The sequence below is a fragment of the Rattus norvegicus genome, chromosome 11 (assembly GCF_021556685.1).
Source record: "Rattus norvegicus strain SHRSP/BbbUtx chromosome 11, alternate assembly SHRSP_T2T, whole genome shotgun sequence".
Lineage (NCBI taxonomy): Eukaryota > Metazoa > Chordata > Mammalia > Rodentia > Muridae > Rattus > Rattus norvegicus.
Window position 1 is genome coordinate 37,099,221 of NC_141544.1, and position 14,852 is coordinate 37,114,072.

General features: G+C 40.4%; 1 long non-coding RNA gene across 1 annotated transcript in view; it reads right to left on the bottom strand.

Annotated features, from left to right (window-relative positions):
- LOC134480960 (uncharacterized) overlaps window positions 1–1,192 on the bottom strand; it is a 172,293-nt gene extending 171,101 nt beyond the window's left edge. Inside the window, exon 1 of the long non-coding RNA XR_015633001.1 lies at window positions 1,037–1,192. This is a non-coding gene — a long non-coding RNA (uncharacterized LOC134480960). The remainder of the gene's footprint in view (window positions 1–1,036) is intronic.
- Between the last annotated feature and the right edge of the window lie 13,660 nt (window positions 1,193–14,852).

Below are 14,852 nucleotides of genomic sequence, written 5' to 3' on the forward strand. Positions count from 1 at the left end.
TTTATTGAAAGTACAGCATGAAGGATAAAAAACTACTGTGCAGGATCAGACATTGATACTCAGAATAAAGTTCCTCTAATAATGATGCCATTATGAGCAAACAGTAAGAGTCATTGCCTAGAGACTACTGTTCTAAGTGGTGGCTCTTACCTCAGTTTGAATGGGAAGGTCCATGTCCTTGTGAAAACTCTCTTAAAAGCCCATTGTTCATATGAAGAATACCCAAAATTCAACTTTTACAAAGAATATGTTAAACTACCCTTCTTTCTAGCAACTAGGAATCAGTAAATCATTGTAAACATATGCATTATAAAATATGATGAAATCATTAACAAGTGTCAAAGCATATTCGAGCATTGTCTGACTAAAGCAATGTGGAATCTTTTCAGTTAAGAAAAACAAATAACAATATTAGCCTTACATGAGCCAAAAATAACTCTTGTGACAAGATTCTTCTTTTCCACATTCTATGTGTACTAATTGTTTCAAAATGACCACAGATCAGTAATGCCACCAGAATGAAGCCTACACTCATGTATTCTACAGAAGTGCTACCATTTGGATTTAAAATATTCTCCTAAGGTCTAGGCTGTGGCAGTGTTGAAAGGGAATAGAACATTCAGGAAATGGAATCCCTCAGCATGACCTTGAATGAAGTACTGTGATCCAGGCCCTTTTCTTTTCTGAGAATGAGCGGGAGGGGTTGTTTTGAAGGGAGGAATATTTGGGGGGCGGTGTATGTGTGTGCCTGTGTGTGTGCATGTGCATGTGTGTGTGTGTGTGTGTGTGTGTGTGTATGTGTGTGTGTGTGTGTGTGTGCGTGCGCATTCGTGCGTTCATGTGTTTATTCTCTTGACAGTTTCATACACATATTCTCTATGGTCTTTTCCACCTCCATTACTTTCTTACATCCCCACTGCCTTCTGTTAGAATTATTTTCATCCATCCTTCTACTGTGTTGACATTTCTTCTAACCCAGTGAGATTGTTTACAGGAGTGGGAATGAGGGTAGTTTGCTGGAACATGGGTAACTTACCAGAGGCTACACCGCTGAAGAAACCCTTCAGATGTTTCCACTAAGGGTATGAACCTTCCCATTCATACTGAAGTAGTCTTAGCAGTGCATTACGGCTCTTCGTGTGTAACTCCATTGTTATTAGAAAGACACCGTCCTCCGTATGCACTAACTACCCCGAAGCCCCATGTGATTGATGGGTGTGATTCTGTGAGCCCTTCCCTTTGTGATGAAACGCTAATAGGCCCAGTGATGTGCAGCTCCTGTGCAGGCAGGTAAGTCCAGCCACAGTGAATTCCTGACTACACTTGCTGCTTCCTCTCCAGAAGAAACTGTTTGTGCTACTCCTCCAACCTCCAGCTCTTTCCCTCTTTCCACACTATCTCCTGTGATGCTCCAGAGGCGGGAGAGCAGAGGTGATATAAACGCCCTGTTCAGAGCACAGCAGACCACAGTCTTTCTTCCATTTTAAGTTTTGTTTCCTGACTACAATGAGCGGAACAGGTTTCTTCCACCACACAATCATGTCATGAACTACACCCCACAAGTCCAAACGTCCCAATTGAAAATGAAATTTATCATATTTACTCTTTTTTTTCAAAGCTCATTCTTTTTTTTTCCATCTTTCTTAACTTGAGTATTTCTTATTTACATTTCAAATGTTATTCCCTTTCCCGGTTTCCGGGCAAACATCCCCCTAACTCCTCCCACTCCCACTCTATATGGGTGTTCCCCTCCCCATCATGCCCCATTACCGCCCTCCCCCCAACAATTACGTTCACTCGGGGTTCACTCTTGGCAGGACCAAGGGCTTCCCCTTCCACTGGTGCCATTACTAGGATATTCATTGCTACCTATGAGGTCAGAGTCCAGGGTCAGTCCATGTATATAGTCTTTGGGTAGTGGCTTAGTCCCTGGAAGCTCTGGTTGGTGGCATTGTTGTTCATATGGAGTCTCGAACCCCTTCAAGCTCTTTCAGTCCTTTCTCTGATTCCTTCAACGGGGGTCCCATTCTCAGTTCAGTGGTTTGCTGCTGGCATTCGCCTATGTATTTGCTGTATTCTTGCTGTGTCTGTCAGGAGAGATCTACATCCGGTTCCTGTTGGCCTGCACTTCTTTGCTTCATTATTCTTGTCTAATTGGGTGGCTGTATATGTATGGGCCACATGTGGGGCAGGCTCTGAATGGGTTTTCCTTCAGTCTCTGTTTTAATCTTTGCCTCTCTATTCCCTCCCAAGGGTATTCTTGTTCCCCTTTTAAAGAAGGAGTGAAGCATTCGCATTTTGATCATCCCTCTTGAGTTTCATGTGTTCTGTGCATCTAGGGCAATTCAAGCATTTGAGCTAATACCCACTTATCAATGAGTGCATACCATGTGTGTTCTTCTATGATTGGGTTATCTCACTCAGGATGATATTTTCCAGATCCAACCATTTGCCTATGAATTTCATAAAGTCATTGTTTTTGATAGCTGAGTAATATTCCATTGTGTAGATGTACCACATTTTTCTGTATCCATTCCTCTGTTGAAGGGCATCTGGGTTCTTTCCAGCTTCTGGCTATTAAAAATAAGGCTGCTATGAACATTGTGGAGTACGTGTCTTTTTTATACATTGGGGCATCTTTTGGGTATATGACTAAGAGAGGTATAGCTGGGTCCTCAGGTAGTTCAATGTCCAATTTTCTGAAGAACCTCCAGACTGATTTCCAGAATGGTTGTACCACTCTGCAATCCCACCAAAAATGGAGGAGTGTTCCTCTTTCTCCACATCCTGGCCAGCATTTTCTGTCAACTGAGTTTTTGATCATAGCCATTCTCACAAGTGTGAGGTGAAATCTCAGGGTTGTTTTGATTTGCATTTCCCTTATGACTAAACATGTTGAACATTTCTTTAGGTGTTTCTCAGCCATTCGACATTCCTCAGCTGTGAATTCTTTGTTTAGCTCTGAACTCCACTTTTTAATAGGGTTACTTGACTCCCTGCAGTCTAACTTCTTGAGTTCTTTGTATATTTTGGATATAAGCCCTCTATCTGTTGTAGGATTGGTAAAGATCTTTTCCCAATCTGTTGGTTGCCCTTTTGTCCTAACCACAGTTTCCTTTGCTTTACAGAAGCTTTGCAGTTTTATGAGATCCCATTTGTCGATTCTTGATCTTAGAGCATAAGCCATTGGTGTTTTGTTCAGGAAATATGGTGGATGATTGTTTTGATGCGCTCTTGGATTCGGTTTGCCAGAATTTTATTGAGTATTTTTGCGTCGATATTCATAAAGGAAATTGGTCTGAAGTTCTCTTTCTTTGTTGGGTCTTTGTGTGCTTTAGGTATAAGAGTAATTGTGGCTTCATAGAAGGAATTCAGTAGTGCTCCATCTGTTTCAATTTTGTGGAATAGTTTGGATGATATTGGTACGAGGTCTTCTATGAAGGTCTGATAGAATTCTGCACTAAACCGGTCTGGACCTGGGCTCTTTTTGGTTGGGAGACCTTTAATGACTGCTTCTATTTCCTTAGGAGTTATGGGGTTGTTTAACTGGTTTATCTGTTCCTGATTTAACTTCGGTACCTGGTATCTGTCTAGGAAATTGTCCATTTCCTTTAGATTTTTAAGTTTTTTTGTATATAGGCTTTTAAAGTAAGATCTGATGATTTTTTGAATTTCCTCTGAATCTGTAGTTATGTCTCCCTTTTCACTTCTGATTTTGTTAATTTGGACACACTCTCTGTGTCCTCTAGTTAGTCTGGCTAAGGGTTTATCTGTCTTGTTGATTTTCTCAAAGAACCAACTTTTGGTTCTGTTGATTCTTTCTATGGTCCTTTTTGTTTCTACTTGGTTGATTTCAGCTCTGAGTTTGATTATTTCCTGCCTTCTACTCTTCCTGGGTGTATATGCTTCTTTTTGTTCTAGAGCTTTTAGGTGTGTGTCAAGCTGGTGACATATGCTCTTTCCTGTTTCTTTCTGCAGGCACTCAGCGCTATGAGTTTTCCTCTTAGCACAGCTTTCATCGTGTCCCATAAGTTTGGGCATGTTGTACCTTCATTTTCATTAAATTCTAAAAAGTCTTTAATTTCTTGCTTTATTTCTTCCTTGACCAGGTTATCGTTGAGTAGAGCATTATTCAACTTCCACGTATATGTGGGCATTCTTCCCTTATTGTTATTGAAGACCAGCTTTAGCCCATGGTGGTCTGATATCATGCATGGGATTATTTCTATCTTTCTGTACCTGTTGAGGCCTGTTTTTTGACCAATTATATGGTCAATTTTGGAGAAAGTACCATGAGGAGCTGAGAAGAAGGTATATTCTTTTGCTTTAGGATAGAATCTTCTATAAATATCTGTTAAGTCCATTTGGCTCATGACTTCTCTTAGTCTGTCTACGTCTCTGTTTAATTTCTGTTTCCATGATCTGTCCATTGATGAGACTGGGGTGTTGAAATCTCCCTCTCTCCTTGTGTGAGGTGCAATGTGTATTTTGAGCTTTAGTAACGTTTCTTTTATGTATGTAGGTGCCCTTGTATTTGGGGCATAGATATTTAGGATTGAGAGTTCATCTTGGTGGATTTTTCCTTTGATGAATATGAAGTGTCCTTCCTTATCTTTTTTGATGACTTTTAGTTGAAAATTGATTTTATTTGATATTAGAATGGCTACTCCAGCTTGCTTCTTCCGACCATTTGCTTGGAAATTTGTTTTCCAGCCTTTTACTCTGAGGTAGTCTCTGTCTTTGTCTCTGAGGTGTGTTTCCTGTAGGCAGCAGAATGCAGGGTCCTCGTTGCGTATCCAGTTTGTTAATCTATGTCCTTTTATTGGGGAGTTGAGACCATTGATTTTGAGAGATATTAAGGATTAGTGTTTATTGCTTCCTGTTACATTCATATTTGGATGTGAGGCTATGTTTGTGTGCTTTTCTTCTCCTTGTTTTGTTGCCAAGACGATTAGTTTCTTGCTTTTTCTAGGGTGTAGCTTGCCTCCTTATGTTGGGCTTTACCATTTATTATCCTTTGTAGCGCTGGATTTGTAGAAAGATATTGTGTCAATTTGGTTTTGTCATGGAATATCTTGGTTTCTCCATCTATGTTAATTGAGAGTTTTGCAGGATACAGTAACCTGGGCTGGCAGTTGTGTTCTCTTAGGGTCTGTATGACATCTGTCCAGGATCTTCTGGCTTTCATAGTTTCTGGTGAAAAGTCTGGTGTGATTCTGATAGGTCTGCCTTTATATGTTACTTGACCTTTTTCCCTTACTGCTTTTAATATTCTTTCTTTATTTTGTGCGTTTGGTGTTTTGACTATTATGTGACGGGAGGAGTTTCTTTTCTGGTCCAATCTATTTGGAGTTCTGTAGGCTTCTTGTATGCTTATGGGCATCTCTTTCTTTAGGTTAGGGAAGTTTTCTTCTATGATTTTGTTGAAGATATTTACTGGTCCTTTGAGCTGGGGGTCTTCACTCTCTTCTATACCTATTATCCATAGGTTTGATCTTCCCATTGAGTCCTGGATTTCCTGTATGTTTTGAACCAGTAGCTTTTTCTGCTTTACATTATCTTTGACAGTTGTGATTTCTATGGAATCTCCTGCTCCTGAGATTCTCTCTTCTATCTCTTGTATTCTGTCAGTGAAGCTTGTATCTACGGCTCCTTGTCTCTTCCTTTGGTTTTCTATATCCAGGGTTGTTTCCCTGTGTTCTTTCTTGATTGCCTCTATTTCCATTTTTAGTTCCTTCAATTGTTTGATTTTGTTTTCCTGGAATTCTTTCAGGGATTTTTGTGATTCCTCTCTATAGGTTTCTACTTGTTTATTCATGGTTTCCTGGAATTCTTTCAGGGATTTTTGTGATTCCTCTCTATAGGTTTCTACTTGTTTATTCATGGTTTCCTGGAATTCTTTCAGGGATTTTTGTGATTCCTCTCTGCAGGCTTCTACTTGTTTATTTAGGTTTTCCTGCGTTTCTCTAAGGGAGTTCTTCATGTCTTTCTTGAAGTCCTCCAGCATCATGATCAAATATGATTTTAAATCTAGATCTTGCTTTTCTGGTGTGTTTGGATATTCAGTGTTTGCTTTGGTGGGAGAATTGGGCTCCGATGATGCCATGTAGTCTTGGTTTCTGTTGCTTGGGTTCCTGCGCTTGCCTCTCGCCATCAGATTATCTCTGGTGTTACTTTGTTCTGCTATTTCTGATAGTGGCTAGACTGTCCCATAAGCCTGTGTGACAGGACTGTTGTAGACCTGTTTTCCTGTTTTCCTTCAGCCTGTTATGGGAACAGAGTGTTCTGCTTTCGGGCCTGTAGTTTTTCCTATCTACAGGTCTTCAGCTGTTCCTGTGGGCCTGAAGAGTTCCTGTGTGTTCCTGTGAGTCAGAAATGTGGGCCGAGTGTAGTCTCTTCTGGTTTCCCAGGCTTGTCTGCCTCTCTGAAGGTTTAGCTCTCCCTCCCATGGGATTTGGGTGCAGAGAGCTGTTAATCTAGTCCCTTTAGGTTCCAGTGGTGTCTCAGGCACAGGGGGTCTGCAGTTCCAGTGCACCTATCTACCGTTTCCCAGAGGCCATATACAGTTTCCTCTTGGGCCAGGGATGTGGGCAGGGGTGGGCAGTATTGGTGGTCTCTCCAGCTCTGTAGTCTCTGGAGTGCCCACCTGTCCGAGCGGTGAGCTCTCTCTCCCACGGTGTTCGGGAGCAGGGAGCTGCAGGCAGGGCTCCTTGAAGTTTGGAATCCAGCTAGAAACCGGAAGTGTCCGGTCCTAGAGGAATTTTGCCTTTGTGTGTCCTGAGACCACCAGTCAGGTCTTTTGGAGCAGAAAAGTTGGTCTTACTTGTGGTCCCGAGGCTCAGGTTTGCTCGTGGGGTGTTGCTTATGAGCTCTCCACTAGGGCAGCAACCCCACATATTTACTCTTTAAAATGATCCTTTCCTTTTTAATTTGAAGTTATCCATTCATGTAAGCCTGAATATACTATGCTGTTTCAATGCATAATGGTATTCAACTCAGGAGCACATTAGAGGAAAACTTCCATTTTAAAAATCACTCAACATCCTGTGAGAGATGCAGGACAAAAAAAAAAAAAAAAAAAAAAAAAAAAAAAAAAAAAAAACCAAACAGGTCTATGAGATAGGAAAACTGGGTAACTGGGTACTGATCAAAAAATATGTGTTGAGATCAGTTTTAGCAACAAATGAGTTTATTGGTTTTTTTTTTCCCTCTAAGCAAATTGCAATGCAATTTTTGTAATGCAGAAACCCAACCCTGGACTCAAGTGTCTGATTTAGAAAAACAGATCACAGAAAAAGCTAAATGACTGGGATTACTTGATGGAAAGACCGTGAATAGAGAAAAATTGGTATTTTAACTGGTTTGCCAACTTTAAGAGGAAAACAAACATGCATTTACCTGGTAGCGCCAAAGCCTGTGAGGGACACAGAAGCGGCGACAGAGTGGGATAGTGAGCCATGGTGAGGAGGCTTAGCAGAAACTTGGTGTGACCTGAGATGGACAAGGTTCTGGTGAATCAGAAATGAAAACTGAGCTTAAAAAAGGACTTTGAATCACACATTGTAAGAATAGTAAAAGAAGGTTTTGTGGAAATATAGGAAGTATATGTTGCCTCAAAGAATTTTATCAGGGGCTAGAGATAAGGCTCGGCAATTAAGAGTGCCTCATGCTCTTCCAGAGGATCCTAGTTCAGTTCCTAGCAACCACCTCAGCATGTTCACAGACACCTGTTATCCCATCTCCTACTCTGTCTCTGTCTCTGTCTCTGTCTCTGTCTCTCTCTGTCTCTCTGTCTCTCTGTCTCTCTCTCTCTGTCTGCCTCTCTCACACCACACCCACACCCACCCACCCACACACACACGCACACACACACACACAGAATACATAGAAATAAAAATATAAATCTCTAAAAAAAAATGAATTTCCCCTACAACGTTCAGAGCTGTTCCTTCATATTAGTTAAGCAAAATATAGAACATGATATATTTGATGGCTCCCTTGAAAACTTCATGCTTTCAAGTCTGATATTCACCAATAGTCAAGATATATCCATATTGACTGAGTGAAACATGAAACAATAATATTCCAAGAAGTAAGGTGATCGGTTTTTCTTCTTCCTATAACTCGTCAGCTACATTGGAGGACACTGAGTGAGACTTCCTGGAAAGCAGCTGCAGGCGTAGACTGATCGACTGATAAAAATCCCAGGTACTATGGATGATTCGGAAGCTACTGATCTGCAGACTCGATTTACAGCTTCTTCAGTGCTAGCCTGTCATCCTACAAAGTCAATCCTTGTCCATCTCTCTATCAAACCTAATAACATAAGTAACGTTCAACTTAACAAAACCCTGTTTTCCACTAGTAGAAGGGCGAATATAGTATCCACTTTTCTGATGGTTCTTCAATGTATTTTTAAAATACCTTGATTTTATAACTTTCTTTATTCTATTACCATGGGGGAAAACCCTCCATGAAGCTGCTTACTCGTAAAAAATTTGTTTGGGGGGGACACCTAAATATATCCCCATGCCATGACCTCTCCAAAGTAAACCATTTTGTTTTATTCCTTTGCTTTGTGGTGACAGTTTTGCTTTCAATGAAGGGGCATGAAGCTTGAAATTTTATAAAATTACATTATGAAGAACTTTCAATTAAAAAATAGGAATACTTGCACTGCTTGGTTATTTGTTTTAAAATATTCTCTGGAAGGCGTAGTGATCTCCCAGAAGTGATGTTTAAAATCCAGTGAAGAATACACAGAAACTATCAAATTCTGTCCCAGCCACAAAGTAGATGAAAAGAATCTGACTTCTTGTTTGTTCGGTTAGCAGGTAGGTTGGTTTTGCTATATAATGTAGGACAGCTTGTAACTTCTACTTGGCTCCAGCGAGGCTTGTACTGAGAGCCTCAGCCTTCCCAACTGATTACTGATTACTGGTACACACCTCCATATCTATTGAAATCCTATTTATAAAGAGAATTGAGTTAAATAATCACTTATCTGTGAATCTTTGTCACCTTAAACATTAGTTAGGAACCAACCAGTTTCCAGAACCATTTTCTTCCCTCTGACCTTCAATGAATCTAGTCAATGCACATCATTACTCAAGGCCAATGTGACATGTCACCAGCAAAGGCCGTGTGACAGGGTCCCCATGCACATCTCCCATACTTCCCCCTTATAACTTACGTTGTCTCTCCTCCCCCTCTCCCTTCCCATTCCCCTCCCCCGCCTCCTGCCCCTCCTCCTCCCCCTCTCTCATCCTCACTTAGAGGCAGCTGTTTCCATCCCCTTTTCCCCACTCCATCACCTTTCCGCCACCCCCACCCCACCCCAATAAATCTTTACACGGGGTCTGTCACCTGATGTGATCTTTGTAGTATTCCTTAGTCCTCTGCTTACTGCAAAACTCTTTAACCATTTCTATACTTCTTATAAGAATCTTAGACTATTTTCAGCCATGGCTTAACTGAAACTGCTAAGGGAGAATTAAGCAACCGTACGCTTATTTCTACATTGTCTCCTTTCCTTCAGAATGACCAGTTGTCACAGGCATGGCATAAATTGACGTATGCCGCCCAAAGGTGCATTCCATTGTTTGCTTGCTAAAGCACCAATCTTTAGTAGATATAAATAACTTTTTAAAACTTTTCATTGTCCTCTAGAAGTCTCTGTACTCAGTGAAAGACCATTCATTGCCCACAAACTCATTCTGACATCCTCAGATCCTATTCAAAAGGCAAAATCTAATTCCTAGTTTTCCTTTTTGAACTGCATAAAACTCGTCCAATTTTTGTTGCATTTGACTTGCAAAGTGCATCAAAGCGAAAATACTGCAATGAGATTTAACAAGTTAATGGTAGATTAATGCATTCTCTCCTTTATTAGGCAAATTTGCAATGCTGTGGAATACTGGGCACTCTGCGATAGACTGACTGCTTCACATGCAGGTGAATCAACAGGGATTTAGTAAGCTTTTACCTAACCAGTGTTTAATACATGAAATAAGCAATTTTTAGAATTGCTGGCCCTATGCACAGGTAAGAGAAAAAGACAATTCACTACTTATAAAATACCAATTCTAGCCCTGCCACTCCAGGTTATCCTATTAAGAATGTTGATTATTATCAAGGATGAAAAAAGCTAAAGAACTAAATGCTCAGCCTGCGTTCCAATTAAAATGTCACCGCGTTCGATTAATGCTTCAGATGAGAAGCAGCCATGCAATCCCTGAACAAACAAGAGATTATGGATTTCCTGTCATAATTAATGGGTAAGCAATTTCCTGTCTTACAATACTCCCATTCGACAGCATTAATGCTAGTTATGACAGAAGACTCAAGTCGGTGTCCAGTATTTTAAAAGTTGAATCTGTATCGAGACTCAGACCTGGATGGAAGGAGAGTTGGGACTGAACTGGGAGGGTACAGGGTGGAGGAAACAAACAGGATATACTGTATTAGAAAAAATCTATTTCAATTGAAGAAAAAGTTAAAAATAAAAATTATATGTGTATAACGAGAACCATTACAGGGGTTGCAAAGATAGCCCAATAGTTAAACGACCCGGAAGCTCCTGAGGAGGACGCTGAGGTAATTACCAGCATCCATACGGACAACTCACACCATCTATTACTCCAACTCTAGCTACCTCGTCACATTTCCTTGCGCCACACATAGACCTGCACTACACATAAAAAATACATACGCTAAAACAAATATTTTAAAAGAAAAGCCATTCCAACATAACTCACTTTTAATCTTTAGCTCCTTGTATTTTATAAATCTGTTGCCAGAACCATCTTGTTTTGGGGGATCAGTTTGAAATTAAATATTTGAGTTGCTATAGACACAGTATTAACACTTTCTATGTGTTGATACTTAGTTATTTATAATTTTATGCTTTCTTTCCAAGTTTATTCAAACATCTTGAATATATATACAATGCTAAAAGCTCATTTTTCTTTAAAAATGACAATAAAGATAAAGACATAGGTGCAAGCATTGCCCTCGGTGTTACTAGAGTTTACCACAGGACGCAGCTTCCCTGGGCTCAGCTGCATAGTCCCGTTGTCGTGCCTTTATCCTCATTTTTTTTCCTTCATGCCGCACTGCAGTTTTGTCTTCTATTCTTTCTCCTTGCATCACTTCATTAAGGATCTTATGTTATCTTGAGCCATGGCTTAACTGAAATGGTGAGGGGGGAATTAAGCACCCCTATGCTTATTTCGCAATTGTCTCCTTTCAGAATTATCAGCCATCACGGGTACGGCAGGAATTGTTTGGCGCCACCGAAAGGCGCGTTGTATTCCTTGCTTACAAAAGCACCAAACTTTAGTTTGTATAAATGAAAAAAAAATTAAAGTTTTCTTTCCCCTCTGGAATTAAGTTCCCTGTTTCCCAGCTTCTTGCCATTCTTGTTTGCATCCGGCCCCGGAGAACACTGCAGACCCCTCTATTAATTTAAAGCAAGGTTTGCATCGTCATAAATCAAGATAGAAAGCTAAAGTTCTGTACATTGCCCCTTTTCCTATGGTTTTGTAAATCCCTGAAGATCAAAATTCTCAAAGCTTTTTCTCATCTGTCTGTGAGGAAATAATCCAAGAATACAAAAACAAAACCGAACAGCCCACGTCCACGTCCACGTCCAAAGGCATCCCCATAATTTGTAAAGTCTTGATAAAAATATGGAAGCACAACTTGTAATGGGAACAAAAGAAAATAGCGTCCCTGATTTAAAAAGCAAAACAAAAACAAAAACAAAAACAGGGCAGGTGTCCAGATGGCATTTCTTTTCATTTAATTCAAATAGCATTTTTATAATTAGCCAATTACATCACCATCAGTTTTAAGCTTCTCTACACGTTTTAAGTAAAATGTGAATGAAAAATATCTGAATTTGTCTCGAAGAAATAGCTGACTTTAAAATGAACTTTGAAACGTTTGGTTTGTGTTAGTGCATGAGTAAAAGGAATGCAACTGAGGTTTTGTTTGTTTCACACATGCTTGCACGTCCCCTCAGCTTTTCTCTTCATTTTTAAAGAGTTCGACTGATTTACACAGGAGAGAAGATGGAAATGTCCTTGCAGAGGTCACGGGCTCCTTTAGCTTCTGGTATAAACTCATCCACAAACTATATTACTTTTGGCTTAAATCGTCTTTGCAACCTTTGGAGATGAGAATGGAGCCTCCACTAGCCTGCATGTGATGAAGGTGAGGAGACCCCTGTACTAGAGATAGGGGATATTAGGTTAACAGCAGCAAAAGACGTTGCTTCTTTAGAACTATTCAGTTGTTCTACTGAAGCAACGCCAGAGGAGGCAGGGGTGGGGGTGGGGTGGAATACCTAGCTCTGATCAAATTGAAGAAAAAAGAAGGCCAGCATTTAAAATAATTCTGATCTTATAACTTTAACTTAATAAATAAAAGACAACCACGCTCCAAGCTTGGTAGCCAAGCTTGTAAGCACAGTCCACTCAGGAGACTGAGGTAGAGAACCACAGCAAGACCAACCACAGTTAGACCAAGGCCAGCCTGAGTTAGGTTAGCCTAGACTAGTTAAATGTAATCAAAGATATCCCCAACATCACTTAATACTTTTCATTTTGAAATGCTTTGATATTGATTTTTTTGATTTAATATTTAAAGATATAAATATTTAAATAGTATTATCCCACTAAAACGTTTTTTGGTTTGGTTTGGTCTGATTTGGTTTTGGCCACGTGTGTTCTATTCTACCCTAGGTCTCAGTGGTATCCAATCTCTGGTTTCTGGGCATCCAGGCAGTGTAGGGTGTGGGTTGCCTCTCACGGAGTGAGTCTGGAGTTAAACCAGACAGTAGTTGGCCACTCCCACAAGTTCTATGCCACCATGGCCCCAGCAGATCTTACAGGCAGGACAGATTGTAGATCTTATAGATGGAGGTTTTTGTGGCTGTGTTCCTGTCCAGGTTTCTCTTTCAATAGCCTGTAGAGTACCTTCTCACACAGAGGAGACTAAAAAGAGGCTAAAAATGCCCCACATGTGGCCCATACATATACAGCCACCTAATTAGACAAGATGGATGAAGCAAAGAAGTGCAGACCGACAGGAGCCGGATGTAGATCGCTCCTGAGAGACACAGCAAGAATACAGCAAATACAGAGGCGAATGCCAGCAGCAAACCACTGAACTGAGAATAGGACCCCCGTTGAAGGAATCAGAGAAAGAACTGGAAGAGCTTGAAGGGGCTCGAGACCCCATATGTACAACAATGCTAAGCAACCAGAGCTTCCGGGGACTAAGCCACTACCTAAAGACTATACATGGACTGACCCTGGACTCTGACCCCATAGGTAGCAATGAATATCCTAGTAAGAGCACCGGTGGAAGGGGAAGCCCTGGGTCCTGCTAAGACTGAACCCCCAGTGAACTAGACTGGTGGGGGGAGGGCGGCAATGGGGGGAGGGTTGGGAGGGGAACACCCATAAGGAAGGGGAGGGAGGAGGGGGATGTTTGCCCGGATACCGGGAAAGGGAATAACACTCGAAATGTATATAAGAAATACTCAAGTTAATAATAATAAAAAAAAAAGAGGCTAAAAAGTGAGGATGAAGACTTCACCCAGGCACTGGCTCAAGCTTTCTATGTTCAATGAGATGCGTGGAAAGAATATTTTCAAGTAAAATAACAATGATGATAAAGTTTAAAAAGCTATTATTTACCTACATCTCGTGGGGTTTTTTTTTCATTTCATAGTAACTAGTAACATATGTTAGGTATCATTAGGAGATTGCTTAATTTCAAAACTGTCTTCTTTATAAATCCGTTCGCTTGTGCCAGTTTGAGATGAGTAGCTATAGCCAGAAAACTCAGAGAAAGGAGAGAATTGATATGATAGAGCTCATATTTCAGAAACTGAAACTAAAAGCAGGTTGCTGCTCTAGGCACATATCAACATCTGCATTTCCATTGAAGAACAAAGCAACATTTCTGTCAGTTGGAAATAGTCTTGACTCTACAGCTGAGGGAAACTGAAATTTAGCTCTTTAACTCCCTAGCAGCGATTTTAGTTCAGGGTAACTTTCAAGCCAATTACCTACTTTAGACGTTTGTCAGCTTTTACATTGCAAACACTGAAGTAAATGGTCTTACTTTTTTTTAACCTATTTTGTTCTGTAGATAACAGTCCTGAATGTAAGCCCCTCCTTACATATGCCAGCGGTTAGTCTACCCATAGGTGATAAATCCTAGAGGATATAAAGAACAAGTTTACATTTTTCCAATTAGACAAAACTAACTTAACTGGAGGAGGAGACACAATGAAGTTTAAGATGAATTGGATCATTTTTAGAACACTCATTAGGATATGCCTGGAAGTCCCTGAATTCCATTCCTTGCTCTATTTTATATGCTGTCTCTGTGGATTTAACTAAGATAAAGACATAACTAAGAATTATAAAGATGCATGTCTACCATTAATTTACTGGGTGGAGTAAATGCTTTATTAGGCATATACACAGATATACATATGGAGAGGCATAAATACATGGAAAAAGAAACAAGCAAACAAAAGCAAATCCCACCGTTTCAGCCATGGGCCATTATACGATATGCTGAAATATACAACTGGTCAAAATGCAAGTCACGGGGGTGCCCATCCAAAATGGATGTCTGTAACACAACTCTTTCTCTAAAGGGGAAAGAGAGCTTGTAAGAGGCAGAAAAGAAAATCTGTGAGAGAATGTCTCTTAGGAATGACAGGGAAGTTTCCCCCATGATACTTCAACAAAATGGCTGTCTAAATATCCCTTGCAGAAGTGGAGCACCCACAGACATACTAACAAGGGGAAGGAGAAATCTCCACATGC